This window comes from Gopherus flavomarginatus, chromosome 3, assembly GCF_025201925.1.
Source record: "Gopherus flavomarginatus isolate rGopFla2 chromosome 3, rGopFla2.mat.asm, whole genome shotgun sequence".
NCBI lineage: Eukaryota > Metazoa > Chordata > Testudines > Testudinidae > Gopherus > Gopherus flavomarginatus.
Window position 1 is genome coordinate 178,161,185 of NC_066619.1, and position 21,999 is coordinate 178,183,183.

Consider the following 21,999-nt stretch of genomic DNA (forward strand, 5'->3'; position numbering starts at 1 on the left):
CACAGGACACTCCCTTTCGCAGCTTACCACCAATAGCATGTCAGGTCTCCAAGAGTCCAAGAAGGGAGTAGAAAGCAGGAGACTTGGCTGCAGAATTCCAGGCACGTTGCAAGCGCTGCTTAAAGGGTCGGAACTCTGGACACAGTCTCATGGGGGCACCATAAATAGTAGCGGATGAGACCTGTACCCTGTTTACAGGGTGCTCATTCGGGGCAGTGGCAGCCTTTGTCCTACTGCCAAGAGACCAGAGGGCAAAGACCCGATCCCTGATTACAGGGCGGTCCTTCGCAGCAGGCTGTGAAGACAGGACGAGGCCAAGAGACCCAGAGGGCCTCAGAGACACAAACCCTAGTTACAGGGAGGTCAAGCTGCCCATGTTCTGGAAATGATTCTAATCCCCCAGATTTCACAAGCGAGATGCAACCTGTACCCTCATTGCAGGGGGGGTCGCTGGCATTAGTCAAATAGGAGGGACCATAACCTGAATTACAGGAAAGTCCAGGGGTGAAAGTAGGAAAGAGCTCCATATGTCCCATTTAAGAGTCACTTGTGACATAGACCCTAATTACAGGGTTGTCACACAGACTAATGAGGCAGAGCACGGCGGAAAGCCAAATGAGCAAGTAGGCAGAGACCCGGGCCCTAGCTACAGGGAGGTCACATTGCTCAGTTAAACAAAGAGCTCTATCCCCCCCTACATGTAGGGGGAGGTGACTTGCACCCTGATTACAGGGCAGTCACACTCACTAAGCAGCTAACGGAGACCCAAAGGGCCTCGGAGGCTCAAACCCTAGTTACAGGGACGTCAAGCTGCCCATGTGACGGAAATGATTGTAATCCCCCAGATTTCAAAAGCGAGATGCAACCTGTACCCTCATTACAGGGTGGTCACTGGCATTAGCCAAAGAGGAGAGACCATAATCCCAATTACAGGAAGGTCAAGCTGTGAAAGTACCAAAGAGCTCAATAGGTCCCATTCTGGAGAGCCTTGTGACATGGACCCTAATTACAGGGTTGTCACGCTGACACTTGGGGCGGAGCATGGCGTAATGCCAAATGAGCAAGTGGACAGAGGCCCGGACTCTGGTTACAGGGCGCTCAGAATGCTCAAATAAAGAAAGAGCTCAATGCCCCTCCACATTTAGGGGGAGGTGACTGGCACCCTGATTACAGGACAGTCACTCACAGTAGACAGATAACGGAGCAGAATGTCCAAAGGGGACGGACCGGGACCCAGCTTACAGGGCGGTCACGCTGCTCAAATTATTAAAAGGCTCCAGATCCCCATACAGCCTAATTACATGACCTGAGGCTGATTTGAGGGAGGGTACTGTGCCCAGAGTTCCTTTCCTTTTTCTCCATCTTCTTTTCTCCTCTGTGCGTGGCATTCCTGACACTTCCTTCTTCTCCACTTGTGCTTCATGATGCCTGAAAGAGAGAGAGGGAGCACAAGGCGTGTGTAAGTGAGATCCCCTTTCGACAATGCCACGGAAACTCAATGTCAACTACTGATACACTGTTGTTCTTTTCTGGAATTGCCAACAGTTTGGAGATTTAGGTCCAAGATAGTTCGTTGTGGTCCTCACCTACTTCCACAAGCATTTTCCCCTCCTCCCAGGCTGCACTGGCTGAGAAATGTCCTGAACCCCTCCTCCTTTAAAGCCACAATCTCCAGATTTCCCCTTGACAATTATTTCACCAGGCAGCCTCCATACCAAATCAAGAGGATATAAATAAGGAAGGGCAGGAAGCAATTAATTGACAAGCATTCCTAAAGCAATGGGACAAGGTATACTGCCTGGAATGACTTAGTCCAAATCGCCACAGGACACTCCCTTTAGCAGCTTACCACCAATAGCATGTCAGGTCTCCAAGAGTCCAAGAAGGGAGTAGAAAGCAGGAGACTTGGCTGCAGAATTCCAGGCACGTTGCAAGCGCTGCTTAAAGGGTCGGAACTCTGGACACAGTCTCATGGGGGCACCATAAATAGTAGCGGATGAGACCTGTACCCTGTTTACAGGGTGCTCATTCGGGGCAGTGGCAGCCTTTGTCCTACTGCCAAGAGACCAGAGGGCAAAGACCCGATCCCTGATTACAGGGCGGTCCTTCGCAGCAGGCTGTGAAGACAGGACGAGGCCAAGAGACCCAGAGGGCCTCGGAGACACAAACCCTAGTTACAGGGAGGTCAAGCTGCCCATGTTCTGGAAATGATTCTAATCCCCCAGATTTCACAAGCGAGATGCAACCTGTACCCTCACTGCAGGGGGGGTCGCTGGCATTAGTCAAATAGGAGGGACCATAACCTGAATTACAGGAAAGTCCAGGGGTGAAAGTAGGAAAGAGCTCCATATGTCCCATTTAAGAGTCACTTGTGACATAGACCCTAATTACAGGGTTGTCACACAGACTAATGAGGCAGAGCACGGCGGAAAGCCAAATGAGCAAGTGGGCAGAGACCCGGGCCCTAGCTACAGGGAGGTCACATTGCTCAGTTAAACAAAGAGCTCTATCCCCCCCTACATGTAGGGGGAGGTGACTTGCACCCTGATTACAGGGCAGTCACACTCACTAAGCAGCTAACGGAGACCCAAAGGGCCTCGGAGGCTCAAACCCTAGTTACAGGGACGTCAAGCTGCCCATGTGACGGAAATGATTGTAATCCCCCAGATTTCAAAAGCGAGATGCAACCTGTACCCTCATTACAGGGTGGTCACTGGCATTAGCCAAAGAGGAGAGACCATAATCCCAATTACAGGAAGGTCAAGCTGTGAAAGTACCAAAGAGCTCAATAGGTCCCATTCTGGAGAGCCTTGTGACATGGACCCTAATTACAGGGTTGTCACGCTGACACTTGGGGCGGAGCATGGCGTAATGCCAAATGAGCAAGTGGACAGAGGCCCGGACTCTGGTTACAGGGCGCTCAGAATGCTCAAATAAAGAAAGAGCTCAATGCCCCTCCACATTTAGGGGGAGGTGACTGGCACCCTGATTACAGGACAGTCACTCACAGTAGACAGATAACGGAGCAGAATGTCCAAAGGGGACGGACCGGGACCCAGCTTACAGGGCGGTCACGCTGCTCAAATTATTAAAAGGCTCCAGATCCCCATACAGCCTAATTACATGACCTGAGGCTGATTTGAGGGAGGGTACTGTGCCCAGAGTTCCTTTCCTTTTTCTCCATCTTCTTTTCTCCTCTGTGCGTGGCATTCCTGACACTTCCTTCTTCTCCACTTGTGCTTCATGATGCCTGAAAGAGAGAGAGGGAGCACAAGGCGTGTGTAAGTGAGATCCCCTTTCGACAATGCCACGGAAACTCAATGTCAACTACTGATACACTGTTGTTCTTTTCTGGAATTGCCAACAGTTTGGAGATTTAGGTCCAAGATAGTTCGTTGTGGTCCTCACCTACTTCCACAAGCATTTTCCCCTCCTCCCAGGCTGCACTGGCTGAGAAATGTCCTGAACCCCTCCTCCTTTAAAGCCACAATCTCCAGATTTCCCCTTGACAATTATTTCACCAGGCAGCCTCCATACCAAATCAAGAGGATATAAATAAGGAAGGGCAGGAAGCAATTAATTGACAAGCATTCCTAAAGCAATGGGACAAGGTATACTGCCTGGAATGACTTAGTCCAAATCGCCACAGGACACTCCCTTTCGCAGCTTACCACCAATAGCATGTCAGGTCTCCAAGAGTCCAAGAAGGGAGTAGAAAGCAGGAGACTTGGCTGCAGAATTCCAGGCACGTTGCAAGCGCTGCTTAAAGGGTCGGAACTCTGGACACAGTCTCATGGGGGCACCATAAATAGTAGCGGATGAGACCTGTACCCTGTTTACAGGGTGCTCATTCGGGGCAGTGGCAGCCTTTGTCCTACTGCCAAGAGACCAGAGGGCAAAGACCCGATCCCTGATTACAGGGCGGTCCTTCGCAGCAGGCTGTGAAGACAGGACGAGGCCAAGAGACCCAGAGGGCCTCGGAGACACAAACCCTAGTTACAGGGAGGTCAAGCTGCCCATGTTCTGGAAATGATTCTAATCCCCCAGATTTCACAAGCGAGATGCAACCTGTACCCTCATTGCAGGGGGGGTCGCTGGCATTAGTCAAATAGGAGGGACCATAACCTGAATTACAGGAAAGTCCAGGCGTGAAAGTAGGAAAGAGCTCCATATGTCCCATTTAAGAGTCACTTGTGACATAGACCCTAATTACAGGGTTGTCACACAGACTAATGAGGCAGAGCACGGCGGAAAGCCAAATGAGCAAGTGGGCAGAGACCCGGGCCCTAGCTACAGGGAGGTCATATTGCTCAGTTAAACAAAGAGCTCTATCCCCCCCTACATGTAGGGGGAGGTGACTTGCACCCTGATTACAGGGCAGTCACACTCACTAAGCAGCTAACGGAGACCCAAAGGGCCTCGGAGGCTCAAACCCTAGTTACAGGGACGTCAAGCTGCCCATGTGACGGAAATGATTGTAATCCCCCAGATTTCAAAAGCGAGATGCAACCTGTACCCTCATTACAGGGTGGTCACTGGCATTAGCCAAAGAGGAGAGACCATAATCCCAATTACAGGAAGGTCAAGCTGTGAAAGTACCAAAGAGCTCAATAGGTCCCATTCTGGAGAGCCTTGTGACATGGACCCTAATTACAGGGTTGTCACGCTGACACTTGGGGCGGAGCATGGCGTAATGCCAAATGAGCAAGTGGACAGAGGCCCGGACTCTGGTTACAGGGCGCTCAGAATGCTCAAATAAAGAAAGAGCTCAATGCCCCTCCACATTTAGGGGGAGGTGACTGGCACCCTGATTACAGGACAGTCACTCACAGTAGACAGATAACGGAGCAGAATGTCCAAAGGGGACGGACCGGGACCCAGCTTACAGGGCGGTCACGCTGCTCAAATTATTAAAAGGCTCCAGATCCCCATACAGCCTAATTACATGACCTGAGGCTGATTTGAGGGAGGGTACTGTGCCCAGAGTTCCTTTCCTTTTTCTCCATCTTCTTTTCTCCTCTGTGCGTGGCATTCCTGACACTTCCTTCTTCTCCACTTGTGCTTCATGATGCCTGAAAGAGAGAGAGGGAGCACAAGGCGTGTGTAAGTGAGATCCCCTTTCGACAATGCCACGGAAACTCAATGTCAACTACTGATACACTGTTGTTCTTTTCTGGAATTGCCAACAGTTTGGAGATTTAGGTCCAAGATAGTTTGTTGTGGTCCTCACCTACTTCCACAAGCATTTTCCCCTCCTCCCAGGCTGCACTGGCTGAGAAATGTCCTGAACCCCTCCTCCTTTAAAGCCACAATCTCCAGATTTCCCCTTGACAATTATTTCACCAGGCAGCCTCCATACCAAATCAAGAGGATATAAATAAGGAAGGGCAGGAAGCAATTAATTGACAAGCATTCCTAAAGCAATGGGACAAGGTATACTGCCTGGAATGACTTAGTCCAAATCGCCACAGGACACTCCCTTTCGCAGCTTACCACCAATAGCATGTCAGGTCTCCAAGAGTCCAAGAAGGGAGTAGAAAGCAGGAGACTTGGCTGCAGAATTCCAGGTACGTTGCAAGCGCTGCTTAAAGGGTCGGAACTCTGGACACAGTCTCATGGGGGCACCATAAATAGTAGCGGATGAGACCTGTACCCTGTTTACAGGGTGCTCATTCGGGGCAGTGGCAGCCTTTGTCCTACTGCCAAGAGACCAGAGGGCAAAGACCCGATCCCTGATTACAGGGCGGTCCTTCGCAGCAGGCTGTGAAGACAGGACGAGGCCAAGAGACCCAGAGGGCCTCGGAGACACAAACCCTAGTTACAGGGAGGTCAAGCTGCCCATGTTCTGGAAATGATTCTAATCCCCCAGATTTCACAAGCGAGATGCAACCTGTACCCTCACTGCAGGGGGGGTCGCTGGCATTAGTCAAATAGGAGGGACCATAACCTGAATTACAGGAAAGTCCAGGGGTGAAAGTAGGAAAGAGCTCCATATGTCCCATTTAAGAGTCACTTGTGACATAGACCCTAATTACAGGGTTGTCACACAGACTAATGAGGCAGAGCACGGCGGAAAGCCAAATGAGCAAGTGGGCAGAGACCCGGGCCCTAGCTACAGGGAGGTCACATTGCTCAGTAAAACAAAGAGCTCTATCCCCCCCTACATGTAGGGGGAGGTGACTTGCACCCTGATTACAGGGCAGTCACACTCACTAAGCAGCTAACGGAGACCCAAAGGGCCTCGGAGGCTCAAACCCTAGTTACAGGGACGTCAAGCTGCCCATGTGACGGAAATGATTGTAATCCCCCAGATTTCAAAAGCGAGATGCAACCTGTACCCTCATTACAGGGTGGTCACTGGCATTAGCCAAAGAGGAGAGACCATAATCCCAATTACAGGAAGGTCAAGCTGTGAAAGTACCAAAGAGCTCAATAGGTCCCATTCTGGAGAGCCTTGTGACATGGACCCTAATTACAGGGTTGTCACGCTGACACTTGGGGCGGAGCATGGCGTAATGCCAAATGAGCAAGTGGACAGAGGCCCGGACTCTGGTTACAGGGCGCTCAGAATGCTCAAATAAAGAAAGAGCTCAATGCCCCTCCACATTTAGGGGGAGGTGACTGGCACCCTGATTACAGGACAGTCACTCACAGTAGACAGATAACGGAGCAGAATGTCCAAAGGGGACGGACCGGGACCCAGCTTACAGGGCGGTCACGCTGCTCAAATTATTAAAAGGCTCCAGATCCCCATACAGCCTAATTACATGACCTGAGGCTGATTTGAGGGAGGGTACTGTGCCCAGAGTTCCTTTCCTTTTTCTCCATCTTCTTTTCTCCTCTGTGCGTGGCATTCCTGACACTTCCTTCTTCTCCACTTGTGCTTCATGATGCCTGAAAGAGAGAGAGGGAGCACAAGGCGTGTGTAAGTGAGATCCCCTTTCGACAATGCCACGGAAACTCAATGTCAACTACTGATACACTGTTGTTCTTTTCTGGAATTGCCAACAGTTTGGAGATTTAGGTCCAAGATAGTTCGTTGTGGTCCTCACCTACTTCCACAAGCATTTTCCCCTCCTCCCAGGCTGCACTGGCTGAGAAATGTCCTGAACCCCTCCTCCTTTAAAGCCACAATCTCCAGATTTCCCCTTGACAATTATTTCACCAGGCAGCCTCCATACCAAATCAAGAGGATATAAATAAGGAAGGGCAGGAAGCAATTAATTGACAAGCATTCCTAAAGCAATGGGACAAGGTATACTGCCTGGAATGACTTAGTCCAAATCGCCACAGGACACTCCCTTTCGCAGCTTACCACCAATAGCATGTCAGGTCTCCAAGAGTCCAAGAAGGGAGTAGAAAGCAGGAGACTTGGCTGCAGAATTCCAGGTACGTTGCAAGCGCTGCTTAAAGGGTCGGAACTCTGGACACAGTCTCATGGGGGCACCATAAATAGTAGCGGATGAGACCTGTACCCTGTTTACAGGGTGCTCATTCGGGGCAGTGGCAGCCTTTGTCCTACTGCCAAGAGACCAGAGGGCAAAGACCCGATCCCTGATTACAGGGCGGTCCTTCGCAGCAGGCTGTGAAGACAGGACGAGGCCAAGAGACCCAGAGGGCCTCGGAGACACAAACCCTAGTTACAGGGAGGTCAAGCTGCCCATGTTCTGGAAATGATTCTAATCCCCCAGATTTCACAAGCGAGATGCAACCTGTACCCTCATTGCAGGGGGGGTCGCTGGCATTAGTCAAATAGGAGGGACCATAACCTGAATTACAGGAAAGTCCAGGGGTGAAAGTAGGAAAGAGCTCCATATGTCCCATTTAAGAGTCACTTGTGACATAGACCCTAATTACAGGGTTGTCACACAGACTAATGAGGCAGAGCACGGCGGAAAGCCAAATGAGCAAGTGGGCAGAGACCCGGGCCCTAGCTACAGGGAGGTCACATTGCTCAGTTAAACAAAGAGCTCTATCCCCCCCTACATGTAGGGGGAGGTGACTTGCACCCTGATTACAGGGCAGTCACACTCACTAAGCAGCTAACGGAGACCCAAAGGGCCTCGGAGGCTCAAACCCTAGTTACAGGGACGTCAAGCTGCCCATGTGACGGAAATGATTGTAATCCCCCAGATTTCAAAAGCGAGATGCAACCTGTACCCTCATTACAGGGTGGTCACTGGCATTAGCCAAAGAGGAGAGACCATAATCCCAATTACAGGAAGGTCAAGCTGTGAAAGTACCAAAGAGCTCAATAGGTCCCATTCTGGAGAGCCTTGTGACATGGACCCTAATTACAGGGTTGTCACGCTGACACTTGGGGCGGAGCATGGCGTAATGCCAAATGAGCAAGTGGACAGAGGCCCGGACTCTGGTTACAGGGCGCTCAGAATGCTCAAATAAAGAAAGAGCTCAATGCCCCTCCACATTTAGGGGGAGGTGACTGGCACCCTGATTACAGGACAGTCACTCACAGTAGACAGATAACGGAGCAGAATGTCCAAAGGGGACGGACCGGGACCCAGCTTACAGGGCGGTCACGCTGCTCAAATTATTAAAAGGCTCCAGATCCCCATACAGCCTAATTACATGACCTGAGGCTGATTTGAGGGAGGGTACTGTGCCCAGAGTTCCTTTCCTTTTTCTCCATCTTCTTTTCTCCTCTGTGCGTGGCATTCCTGACACTTCCTTCTTCTCCACTTGTGCTTCATGATGCCTGAAAGAGAGAGAGGGAGCACAAGGCGTGTGTAAGTGAGATCCCCTTTCGACAATGCCACGGAAACTCAATGTCAACTACTGATACACTGTTGTTCTTTTCTGGAATTGCCAACAGTTTGGAGATTTAGGTCCAAGATAGTTCGTTGTGGTCCTCACCTACTTCCACAAGCATTTTCCCCTCCTCCCAGGCTGCACTGGCTGAGAAATGTCCTGAACCCCTCCTCCTTTAAAGCCACAATCTCCAGATTTCCCCTTGACAATTATTTCACCAGGCAGCCTCCATACCAAATCAAGAGGATATAAATAAGGAAGGGCAGGAAGCAATTAATTGACAAGCATTCCTAAAGCAATGGGACAAGTTATACTGCCTGGAATGACTTAGTCCAAATCGCCACAGGACACTCCCTTTCGCAGCTTACCACCAATAGCATGTCAGGTCTCCAAGAGTCCAAGAAGGGAGTAGAAAGCAGGAGACTTGGCTGCAGAATTCCAGGTACGTTGCAAGCGCTGCTTAAAGGGTCGGAACTCTGGACACAGTCTCATGGGGGCACCATAAATAGTAGCGGATGAGACCTGTACCCTGTTTACAGGGTGCTCATTCGGGGCAGTGGCAGCCTTTCTCCTACTGCCAAGAGACCAGAGGGCAAAGACCCGATCCCTGATTACAGGGCGGTCCTTCGCAGCAGGCTGTGAAGACAGGACGAGGCCAAGAGACCCAGAGGGCCTCGGAGACACAAACCCTAGTTACAGGGAGGTCAAGCTGCCCATGTTCTGGAAATGATTCTAATCCCCCAGATTTCACAAGCGAGATGCAACCTGTACCCTCATTGCAGGGGGGGTCGCTGGCATTAGTCAAATAGGAGGGACCATAACCTGAATTACAGGAAAGTCCAGGGGTGAAAGTAGGAAAGAGCTCCATATGTCCCATTTAAGAGTCACTTGTGACATAGACCCTAATTACAGGGTTGTCACACAGACTAATGAGGCAGAGCACGGCGGAAAGCCAAATGAGCAAGTGGTCAGAGACCCGGGCCCTAGCTACAGGGAGGTCACATTGCTCAGTTAAACAAAGAGCTCTATCCCCCCCTACATGTAGGGGGAGGTGACTTGCACCCTGATTACAGGGCAGTCACACTCACTAAGCAGCTAACGGAGACCCAAAGGGCCTCGGAGGCTCAAACCCTAGTTACAGGGACGTCAAGCTGCCCATGTGACGGAAATGATTGTAATCCCCCAGATTTCAAAAGCGAGATGCAACCTGTACCCTCATTACAGGGTGGTCACTGGCATTAGCCAAAGAGGAGAGACCATAATCCCAATTACAGGAAGGTCAAGCTGTGAAAGTACCAAAGAGCTCAATAGGTCCCATTCTGGAGAGCCTTGTGACATGGACCCTAATTACAGGGTTGTCACGCTGACACTTGGGGCGGAGCATGGCGTAATGCCAAATGAGCAAGTGGACAGAGGCCCGGACTCTGGTTACAGGGCGCTCAGAATGCTCAAATAAAGAAAGAGCTCAATGCCCCTCCACATTTAGGGGGAGGTGACTGGCACCCTGATTACAGGACAGTCACTCACAGTAGACAGATAACGGAGCAGAATGTCCAAAGGGGACGGACCGGGACCCAGCTTACAGGGCGGTCACGCTGCTCAAATTATTAAAAGGCTCCAGATCCCCATACAGCCTAATTACATGACCTGAGGCTGATTTGAGGGAGGGTACTGTGCCCAGAGTTCCTTTCCTTTTTCTCCATCTTCTTTTCTCCTCTGTGCGTGGCATTCCTGACACTTCCTTCTTCTCCACTTGTGCTTCATGATGCCTGAAAGAGAGAGAGGGAGCACAAGGCGTGTGTAAGTGAGATCCCCTTTCGACAATGCCACGGAAACTCAATGTCAACTACTGATACACTGTTGTTCTTTTCTGGAATTGCCAACAGTTTGGCGATTTAGGTCCAAGATAGTTCGTTGTGGTCCTCACCTACTTCCACAAGCATTTTCCCCTCCTCCCAGGCTGCACTGGCTGAGAAATGTCCTGAACCCCTCCTCCTTTAAAGCCACAATCTCCAGATTTCCCCTTGACAATTATTTCACCAGGCAGCCTCCATACCAAATCAAGAGGAAATAAATAAGGAAGGGCAGGAAGCAATTAATTGACAAGCATTCCTAAAGCAATGGGACAAGGTATACTGCCTGGAATGACTTAGTCCAAATCGCCACAGGACACTCCCTTTCGCAGCTTACCACCAATAGCATGTCAGGTCTCCAAGAGTCCAAGAAGGGAGTAGAAAGCAGGAGACTTGGCTGCAGAATTCCAGGCACGTTGCAAGCGCTGCTTAAAGGGTCGGAACTCTGGACACAGTCTCATGGGGGCACCATAAATAGTAGCGGATGAGACCTGTACCCTGTTTACAGGGTGCTCATTCGGGGCAGTGGCAGCCTTTGTCCTACTGCCAAGAGACCAGAGGGCAAAGACCCGATCCCTGATTACAGGGCGGTCCTTCGCAGCAGGCTGTGAAGACAGGACGAGGCCAAGAGACCCAGAGGGCCTCGGAGACACAAACCCTAGTTACAGGGAGGTCAAGCTGCCCATGTTCTGGAAATGATTCTAATCCCCCAGATTTCACAAGCGAGATGCAACCTGTACCCTCATTGCAGGGGGGGTCGCTGGCATTAGTCAAATAGGAGGGACCATAACCTGAATTACAGGAAAGTCCAGGGGTGAAAGTAGGAAAGAGCTCCATATGTCCCATTTAAGAGTCACTTGTGACATAGACCCTAATTACAGGGTTGTCACACAGACTAATGAGGCAGAGCACGGCGGAAAGCCAAATGAGCAAGTGGTCAGAGACCCGGGCCCTAGCTACAGGGAGGTCACATTGCTCAGTTAAACAAAGAGCTCTATCCCCCCCTACATGTAGGGGGAGGTGACTTGCACCCTGATTACAGGGCAGTCACACTCACTAAGCAGCTAACGGAGACCCAAAGGGCCTCGGAGGCTCAAACCCTAGTTACAGGGACGTCAAGCTGCCCATGTGACGGAAATGATTGTAATCCCCCAGATTTCAAAAGCGAGATGCAACCTGTACCCTCATTACAGGGTGGTCACTGGCATTAGCCAAAGAGGAGAGACCATAATCCCAATTACAGGAAGGTCAAGCTGTGAAAGTACCAAAGAGCTCAATAGGTCCCATTCTGGAGAGCCTTGTGACATGGACCCTAATTACAGGGTTGTCACGCTGACACTTGGGGCGGAGCATGGCGTAATGCCAAATGAGCAAGTGGACAGAGGCCCGGACTCTGGTTACAGGGCGCTCAGAATGCTCAAATAAAGAAAGAGCTCAATGCCCCTCCACATTTAGGGGGAGGTGACTGGCACCCTGATTACAGGACAGTCACTCACAGTAGACAGATAACGGAGCAGAATGTCCAAAGGGGACGGACCGGGACCCAGCTTACAGGGCGGTCACGCTGCTCAAATTATTAAAAGGCTCCAGATCCCCATACAGCCTAATTACATGACCTGAGGCTGATTTGAGGGAGGGTACTGTGCCCAGAGTTCCTTTCCTTTTTCTCCATCTTCTTTTCTCCTCTGTGCGTGGCATTCCTGACACTTCCTTCTTCTCCACTTGTGCTTCATGATGCCTGAAAGAGAGAGAGGGAGCACAAGGCGTGTGTAAGTGAGATCCCCTTTCGACAATGCCACGGAAACTCAATGTCAACTACTGATACACTGTTGTTCTTTTCTGGAATTGCCAACAGTTTGGCGATTTAGGTCCAAGATAGTTCGTTGTGGTCCTCACCTACTTCCACAAGCATTTTCCCCTCCTCCCAGGCTGCACTGGCTGAGAAATGTCCTGAACCCCTCCTCCTTTAAAGCCACAATCTCCAGATTTCCCCTTGACAATTATTTCACCAGGCAGCCTCCATACCAAATCAAGAGGAAATAAATAAGGAAGGGCAGGAAGCAATTAATTGACAAGCATTCCTAAAGCAATGGGACAAGGTATACTGCCTGGAATGACTTAGTCCAAATCGCCACAGGACACTCCCTTTCGCAGCTTACCACCAATAGCATGTCAGGTCTCCAAGAGTCCAAGAAGGGAGTAGAAAGCAGGAGACTTGGCTGCAGAATTCCAGGCACGTTGCAAGCGCTGCTTAAAGGGTCGGAACTCTGGACACAGTCTCATGGGGGCACCATAAATAGTAGCGGATGAGACCTGTACCCTGTTTACAGGGTGCTCATTCGGGGCAGTGGCAGCCTTTCTCCTACTGCCAAGAGACCAGAGGGCAAAGACCCGATCCCTGATTACAGGGCGGTCCTTCGCAGCAGGCTGTGAAGACAGGACGAGGCCAAGAGACCCAGAGGGCCTCGGAGACACAAACCCTAGTTACAGGGAGGTCAAGCTGCCCATGTTCTGGAAATGATTCTAATCCCCCAGATTTCACAAGCGAGATGCAACCTGTACCCTCATTGCAGGGGGGGTCGCTGGCATTAGTCAAATAGGAGGGACCATAACCTGAATTACAGGAAAGTCCAGGGGTGAAAGTAGGAAAGAGCTCCATATGTCCCATTTAAGAGTCACTTGTGACATAGACCCTAATTCCAGGGTTGTCACACAGACTAATGAGGCAGAGCACGGCGGAAAGCCAAATGAGCAAGTGGGCAGAGACCCGGGCCCTAGCTACAGGGAGGTCATATTGCTCAGTTAAACAAAGAGCTCTATCCCCCCCTACATGTAGGGGGAGGTGACTTGCACCCTGATTACAGGGCAGTCACACTCACTAAGCAGCTAACGGAGACCCAAAGGGCCTCGGAGGCTCAAACCCTAGTTACAGGGACGTCAAGCTGCCCATGTGACGGAAATGATTGTAATCCCCCAGATTTCAAAAGCGAGATGCAACCTGTACCCTCATTACAGGGTGGTCACTGGCATTAGCCAAAGAGGAGAGACCATAATCCCAATTACAGGAAGGTCAAGCTGTGAAAGTACCAAAGAGCTCAATAGGTCCCATTCTGGAGAGCCTTGTGACATGGACTGTGGATTGCCAGGCACAGAGTTGCAGCGCTACGATGGAGGCAGACGTAGCAGGTACAGACACACTGAGGATGACTGGGTGCGGCAGCTGCGGCATGTACATGGTCCTAGAGGGAGCACCTGAAAGGAGTTTCATCTGCATGAAGTGTCGTCTGATAGAGCTGCTGGAGGAAAAGGTAAGGGGACTGGAGATGCAAGTGGAAACTCTGGCTGAGTTTAGAAGGGGATTTGAGCAGATCATGGAACACAGACATGATGAGGCACAGGGGACAAGCTCAGGCGAGCGGACAGAAGCAGGACCTAAGGACTCTGAGGAGGGACTGTTGGGTGAGGAAAGTGGACGGTGGAAACATGTCACTAGGAGAACCAGACAGAGGATAAGACGGGCCAGCGATGGACAAATAGAACTCAGGAACAGGTTTGCTGAGTTGGGAAATGAAGATGGAACACAGCGGGCTGCTGAAGGAATAACGGCAAGGAAGAAGAGGCAAGCAGCTAGTCCTGCAGATGGAGGGGAGCAGTCAGTGGAGGCGACATCAAGTACGAGCCCCAGGAGGATGGTGAGGTCGAATACAAATCAGGAGGAATCACGGCCAGCTGCTGTGGGGGATAGACCGGAGAATCGCATTGTCACCAGGAAAAGGCAAGTCTACGTGATTGGAGACTCTCTACTGAGAAGAGTAGACAGGCCTGTAACTAGACCGGATCGGGAGAACAGAAGAGTGTGCTGTCTGCCGGGGGCTAAGATACAGGATGTGGACTTGAGCCTGAATACGATCTTAGCGGGAGCGGGAAAAAATCCGTTGATTATCCTTCATGTGGGAACGAACGATACGGCTAGTTACTCGCTGGACTGTATCAAGGAGGACTATTTCAGACTGGGGAAGAGGCTTAAAGACATCGAGGCTCAGGTGATCTTCAGTGGGATTCTGCCGGTTCCTAGAGCGGGGCGACGAAGGAGGGACAAGATTATGGCGATCAACAGATGGCTCAGGGAGTGGTGTTATAAGGAGGGCTTTGGGATGTACGGTCACTGGGACGCGTTTACGGATAGACAACTGTTTGCTCACGATGGACTTCATCTCAGCAAGGAGGGAAATAGGATTCTAGGATGGAGGCTCGCCGACCTCATCAAGAGGGCTTTAAACTAGAAAGTTGGGGGAGATGGTTGGGAAATGTTCGGGAGATCTCCACGCCAGAACATAACCTGGAGAGGGAAGTAAACAAAGTGAGCGGGGATACCCTTGCGGCCCCAAGATTTGATCCAAGGAGGAATAGTGGAGTAGAAACCAGAGTAACGGGTGATGCTGGTGGCAGACAGTTTGTGCACGACGGGGGAAAGAATGTCACTGACGCCAAACGCCGAAAATTAAAAGGTTTGTACACTAACGCGAGGAGCCTAGGTAACAAGATGGAGGAACTGGAGTTACTCGTGCAGGAAGTGAAGCCGGATATTATAGGGATTACCGAAACCTGGTGGAATAGTACTCATGACTGGAGCACGGGTATTGAAGGCTATGTGCTGTTCAGAAAAGACAGGAAGAAAGGCAAAGGTGGGGGAGTAGCCTTGTACATCAATGATGAAATTAAATGTAGCGAAATAAGATGCGATGGAATGGATAAGACGGAGTCCGTCTGGGCAAAAATCACGCTGGGTAAAAAAGCAACTAGAGCTTCCCCTGAGATAGTGCTTGGGGTGTGCTACAGACCGCCGGGATCGGATTGGGATATGGATAGAGACCTCTTTAATGTCTTTAGTGAAGTAAACACAAAGGGGAACTGTGTGATTATGGGGGACTTCAACTTCCCGGATATAGACTGGAGGACGAGTACTTGCACGAATAATAGGGGTCAGATTTTTCTGGATGTGATTGCGGATGGATTTCTTCATCAAGTAGTTGAAGCACCTACTAGAGGGGATGCCATTTTAGACTTGGTGTTGGTGAGCAGTGAGGACCTTGTAGAAGAAATGGTGGTAGGGGACAACCTTGGTTCGAGTGATCATGAGCTGATTCAGTTCAAACTAGATGGAAGGATAAACAAATGTAGATCTGCGATTAGGGTTTTCGACTTCTCGAGGGCTAATTTTAAAGAGTTAAGGAAATTAGTTAGGGAAGTGGATTGGACGGAGGAATTAGTGGATTTAAATGTGGAGGAGGCCTGGAATTACTTTAAGTCGCAGCTGTGGAGACTGTCGGAAGCCTGCATCCCGAGAAAGGGGAAAAGAACCATGGGCGGGAGTTGCAGGCCAAACTGGATGAGCAAGCAACTCAGAGAGGGGATTAGACAAAAGCGGAAAGCTTACAGGGAGTGGAAGGAAGGCAGGATCAGTAAAGAAAGCTACCTTGCTGAGGTCAGAGCATGTAGGGATAAGGTGAGGAAGGCTAAAAGCCGCATTGAACTGGAACTTGCAAAGGGAATCAAAACCAATAGTAAAAGGTTCTACAGCCACATAAATAAGAAGAAAACAAAGAAAGAAGAAGTGGGGCCGCTATACACTGAGGATGGAATGGAGGTTAAGGATAACCTAGGCATGGCCCAACATCTAAACAAGTACTTTGCCTCGGTTTTTAATAAGACTAGTGAGGAACCTTGCGATGATGGAGGGATGATAAACGGGAATGTGGATATGGAAGTGGATATTACTGCAACTGAGGTAGAGGCCGTACTTGAACAGCTCGATGGGTCGAAGTCGGAGGGCCCGGACAATCTCCACCCGAGGATATTAAAGGAACTGGCGCGTGAAATTGCGAGCCCGTTAGCGAGAATTTTTAAGCGATCGATAATCTCGGGTGTTGTGCCGTATGACTGGAGGATTGCTAATGTAGTTCCTATTTTTAAGAAAGGGAAAAAGAGTGATCCGGGTAATTATAGGCCTGTTAGCTTGACGTCTGTAGTATGTAAGGTCTTGGAAAAAATTTTAAGAGAGAAAGTAGTTAAGGACATAGAGGTCAATGGTAATTGTGACGAATTGCAACACGGATTTACTAAAGGTAGATCGTGCCAAACCAATCTGATCTCCTTCTTTGAGAAGGTGACGGATTACTTAGATAAAGGAAATGCGGTAGATATAATTTACCTAGATTTCAGTAAGGCGTTCGACACGGTTCCGCACGGGGAGCTGTTAGTTAAATTGGAAAAGCTGGGAGTGAATATGAAAGTTGTAAGGTGGATAAGGAACTGGTTAAAGGGGAGACTCCAGAGGGTCGTATTGAAAGGTGAACTGTCGGACTGGAAGGAGGTCACCAGTGGAGTCCCTCAAGGATCGGTTTTGGGACCGATCTTATTTAACCTTTTTATTACTGACCTTGGCACAAAGAGCGGGAATGTGCTAATAAAGTTCGCGGATGACACGAAGCTGGGGGGTATTGCTAACACGGAGAAGGACAGGGATGCTATTCAAGAAGATCTGAACCACCTTGTAAACTGGAGTAATAGAAATAGGATGAAATACAATAGTGAGAAGTGCAAGGTCATGCATTTAGGAACTAATAATAAGAATTTTGGATATACGTTGGGGGCGCATCAGTTGGAAGCGACGGAAGAAGAGAAGGACCTTGGGGTACTGGTTGATAGCAGGATGACTATGAGTCGCCAATGTGATACGGCTGTTAAAAAAGCAAATGCGATTTTGGGATGCATCAGGCGGGGTATTTCCTGCAAGGATAAGGAGGTGTTAGTACCGTTGTATACGGCGTTGGTGAGACCCCATCTGGAATACTGTGTGCAGTTCTGGTGTCCCATGTTCAAGAAGGATGAATTCAAACTGGAACAGGTTCAGAGACGGGCTACGAGGATGATCCGAGGAATGGAAAAACTGCCTTATGAAAGGAGACTCAAAGAGCTTGGCTTGTTTAGCCTGGCCAAAAGAAGGCTGAGGGGGGATATGCTCGCCCTATATAAATATATCAAGGGGGTTAACGTTAGGGAGGGAGAGGAATTATTTAAGTTTAGTACTAATGTAACCACGAGGACGAATGGGTATAAACTGGATATTAGGAAGTTTAGGCTTGAAATTAGACGAAGGTTTCTGACCATTAGGGGAGTGAAGTTCTGGAATAGCCTTCCGAGGGAAGTAGTAGGGGCAAAAGACTTTCCTGGCTTTAAGACAAAGCTTGATAAATATATGGAGGGGATGTTATGATAGGATCGTTAATTTGGGCAATTGATCTTGAATTACCACCAGACAGGTCTGCTCAATGGTCTGCGGGGAGATGTTGCATGCGATGGGTACTGAGTTGCTGCGGAGAACTCCTTCTTGGGTGCTGGCTGGTGACTCTTGCCCACATGCTCAGGGTTTAGCTGATCGCCATATTTGGGGTCGGGAAGGAATTTTCCTCCAGGGCGGATTGGCAGGTGCCCTGGAGGTTTTTCGCCTTCCCCTGCAGCGTGGGGCACGGGTCGCTTGCTGGTGGTGTCTCTGCAGCTTGAGGTCTTCAAACCATTTTTGAGGATTTCAAAAACTCAATCCTGGGATAGGGGTTGTATAAAATTGGATGGGTGGGGTTCTGTGGCCTGCCTTGTGCAGGAGGTCAGACTAGATGATCAGATTGGTCCCTTCTGACCTATGAGTCTATGAGTCTATGAGACCCTAATTACAGGGTTGTCACGCTGACACTTGGGGCGGAGCATGGCGTAATGCCAAATGAGCAAGTGGACAGAGGCCCGGACTCTGGTTACAGGGCGCTCAGAATGCTCAAATAAAGAAAGAGCTCAATGCCCCTCCACATTTAGGGGGAGGTGACTGGCACCCTGATTACAGGACAGTCACTCACAGTAGACAGATAACGGAGCAGAATGTCCAAAGGGGACGGACCGGGACCCAGCTTACAGGGCGGTCACGCTGCTCAAATTATTAAAAGGCTCCAGATCCCCATACAGCCTAATTACATGACCTGAGGCTGATTTGAGGGAGGGTACTGTGCCCAGAGTTCCTTTCCTTTTTCTCCATCTTCTTTTCTCCTCTGTGCGTGGCATTCCTGACACTTCCTTCTTCTCCACTTGTGCTTCATGATGCCTGAAAGAGAGAGAGGGAGCACAAGGCGTGTGTAAGTGAGATCCCCTTTCGACAATGCCACGGAAACTCAATGTCAACTACTGATACACTGTTGTTCTTTTCTGGAATTGCCAACAGTTTGGCGATTTAGGTCCAAGATAGTTCGTTGTGGTCCTCACCTACTTCCACAAGCATTTTCCCCTCCTCCCAGGCTGCACTGGCTGAGAAATGTCCTGAACCCCTCCTCCTTTAAAGCCACAATCTCCAGATTTCCCCTTGACAATTATTTCACCAGGCAGCCTCCATACCAAATCAAGAGGAAATAAATAAGGAAGGGCAGGAAGCAATTAATTGACAAGCATTCCTAAAGCAATGGGACAAGGTATACTGCCTGGAATGACTTAGTCCAAATCGCCACAGGACACTCCCTTTCGCAGCTTACCACCAATAGCATGTCAGGTCTCCAAGAGTCCAAGAAGGGAGTAGAAAGCAGGAGACTTGGCTGCAGAATTCCAGGCACGTTGCAAGCGCTGCTTAAAGGGTCGGAACTCTGGACACAGTCTCATGGGGGCACCATAAATAGTAGCGGATGAGACCTGTACCCTGTTTACAGGGTGCTCATTCGGGGCAGTGGCAGCCTTTGTCCTACTGCCAAGAGACCAGAGGGCAAAGACCCGATCCCTGATTACAGGGCGGTCCTTCGCAGCAGGCTGTGAAGACAGGACGAGGCCAAGAGACCCAGAGGGCCTCGGAGACACAAACCCTAGTTACAGGGAGGTCAAGCTGCCCATGTTCTGGAAATGATTCTAATCCCCCAGATTTCACAAGCGAGATGCAACCTGTACCCTCACTGCAGGGGGGGTCGCTGGCATTAGTCAAATAGGAGGGACCATAACCTGAATTACAGGAAAGTCCAGGCGTGAAAGTAGGAAAGAGCTCCATATGTCCCATTTAAGAGTCACTTGTGACATAGACCCTAATTCCAGGGTTGTCACACAGACTAATGAGGCAGAGCACGGCGGAAAGCCAAATGAGCAAGTGGGCAGAGACCCGGGCCCTAGCTACAGGGAGGTCATATTGCTCAGTTAAACAAAGAGCTCTATCCCCCCCTACATGTAGGGGGAGGTGACTTGCACCCTGATTACAGGGCAGTCACACTCACTAAGCAGCTAACGGAGACCCAAAGGGCCTCGGAGGCTCAAACCCTAGTTACAGGGACGTCAAGCTGCCCATGTGACGGAAATGATTGTAATCCCCCAGATTTCAAAAGCGAGATGCAACCTGTACCCTCATTACAGGGTGGTCACTGGCATTAGCCAAAGAGGAGAGACCATAATCCCAATTACAGGAAGGTCAAGCTGTGAAAGTACCAAAGAGCTCAATAGGTCCCATTCTGGAGAGCCTTGTGACATGGACCCTAATTACAGGGTTGTCACGCTGACACTTGGGGCGGAGCATGGCGTAATGCCAAATGAGCAAGTGGACAGAGGCCCGGACTCTGGTTACAGGGCGCTCAGAATGCTCAAATAAAGAAAGAGCTCAATGCCCCTCCACATTTAGGGGGAGGTGACTGGCACCCTGATTACAGGACAGTCACTCACAGTAGACAGATAACGGAGCAGAATGTCCAAAGGGGACGGACCGGGACCCAGCTTACAGGGCGGTCACGCTGCTCAAATTATTAAAAGGCTCCAGATCCCCATACAGCCTAATTACATGACCTGAGGCTGATTTGAGGGAGGGTACTGTGCCCAGAGTTCCTTTCCTTTTTCTCCATCTTCTTTTCTCCTCTGTGCGTGGCATTCCTGACACTTCCTTCTTCTCCACTTGTGCTTCATGATGCCTGAAAGAGAGAGAGGGAGCACAAGGCGTGTGTAAGTGAGATCCCCTTTCGACAATGCCACGGAAACTCAATGTCAACTACTGATACACTGTTGTTCTTTTCTGGAATTGCCAACAGTTTGGAGATTTAGGTCCAAGATAGTTCGTTGTGGTCCTCACCTACTTCCACAAGCATTTTCCCCTCCTCCCAGGCTGCACTGGCTGAGAAATGTCCTGAACCCCTCCTCCTTTAAAGCCACAATCTCCAGATTTCCCCTTGACAATTATTTCACCAGGCAGCCTCCATACCAAATCAAGAGGATATAAATAAGGAAGGGCAGGAAGCAATTAATTGACAAGCATTCCTAAAGCAATGGGACAAGTTATACTGCCTGGAATGACTTAGTCCAAATCGCCACAGGACACTCCCTTTCGCAGCTTACCACCAATAGCATGTCAGGTCTCCAAGAGTCCAAGAAGGGAGTAGAAAGCAGGAGACTTGGCTGCAGAATTCCAGGTACGTTGCAAGCGCTGCTTAAAGGGTCGGAACTCTGGACACAGTCTCATGGGGGCACCATAAATAGTAGCGGATGAGACCTGTACCCTGTTTACAGGGTGCTCATTCGGGGCAGTGGCAGCCTTTGTCCTACTGCCAAGAGACCAGAGGGCAAAGACCCGATCCCTGATTACAGGGCGGTCCTTCGCAGCAGGCTGTGAAGACAGGACGAGGCCAAGAGACCCAGAGGGCCTCGGAGACACAAACCCTAGTTACAGGGAGGTCAAGCTGCCCATGTTCTGGAAATGATTCTAATCCCCCAGATTTCACAAGCGAGATGCAACCTGTACCCTCATTGCAGGGGGGGTCGCTGGCATTAGTCAAATAGGAGGGACCATAACCTGAATTACAGGAAAGTCCAGGCGTGAAAGTAGGAAAGAGCTCCATATGTCCCATTTAAGAGTCACTTGTGACATAGACCCTAATTCCAGGGTTGTCACACAGACTAATGAGGCAGAGCACGGCGGAAAGCCAAATGAGCAAGTGGGCAGAGACCCGGGCCCTAGCTACAGGGAGGTCATATTGCTCAGTTAAACAAAGAGCTCTATCCCCCCCTACATGTAGGGGGAGGTGACTTGCACCCTGATTACAGGGCAGTCACACTCACTAAGCAGCTAACGGAGACCCAAAGGGCCTCGGAGGCTCAAACCCTAGTTACAGGGACGTCAAGCTGCCCATGTGACGGAAATGATTGTAATCCCCCAGATTTCAAAAGCGAGATGCAACCTGTACCCTCATTACAGGGTGGTCACTGGCATTAGCCAAAGAGGAGAGACCATAATCCCAATTACAGGAAGGTCAAGCTGTGAAAGTACCAAAGAGCTCAATAGGTCCCATTCCGGAGAGCCTTGTGACATGGACCCTAATTACAG